This window comes from Wasmannia auropunctata, unplaced genomic scaffold, assembly GCF_000956235.1.
Source record: "Wasmannia auropunctata unplaced genomic scaffold, wasmannia.A_1.0 LD336064.1, whole genome shotgun sequence".
In the NCBI taxonomy this organism is placed as follows: Eukaryota; Metazoa; Arthropoda; class Insecta; order Hymenoptera; family Formicidae; genus Wasmannia; species Wasmannia auropunctata.
In genome coordinates this window covers 1669809-1670593 of record NW_012026826.1, presented here as the reverse complement: position 1 = coordinate 1670593, position 785 = coordinate 1669809, and positions in this window count along the sequence as shown.

Genomic DNA, 785 nt, shown 5'->3' with positions numbered 1-785 from the left:
ATCCTGTGTAACAATACGTAATAGAAGTACTAAAACTTTACAAAATCTTAGTACCATGGATTCAAATGTTGAACCATGGATATAGCCATTATTTTATCCATATGGTACTAAAAAATGGCATTGTAATTTAACAAAATTAAATAGTAATAAACAAATAACTAGAAGCCAATACATTAAATATTGCATGACTATTCGTAATGAATTTAACGTTTTTATATTAGGTCGTCGTCTATTTCAACAATGGCTTGTAGACAATTATGTAAAAATAGAAAATGATAGAATAAATTATTGTAGAGATCATCAAAAAGAACTGAAACATATCAAGGTTTAAGAGATTATCTACAAACTACGGCAAATAATTTAAATGGACGTATTGGAAAAATGATTGTACTTCCGTCTACATTTATTGGATCACTACGTAATATGTTACAAAATTATCAAGATGCAATGGCAATTGTTAATAAATTTGGTAAACCAGATCTTTTCATTACAATGACTTGCAATCCAAAATAGCGTGAAATCAAAGAAAATCTTGTGCATGGTCAACAAGCTTCTGATAGACCAGATATTTGTGCTCGTGTTTTCAATATTAAAAAAGATTATTTAATTGATTTGATTGTTAAACAAAATTTTTTTGGAGAAGTAGCAGCTTTTGTATATGTCATTGAATTTCAAAAACGTGGTTTACCACATGTCCACATGTTAGTTACTTTAAAATATAATTTTAAAATAACAACTCCACAAATTGTTGACAAATATATCTCTGAGATCGGAAGAGCACACGT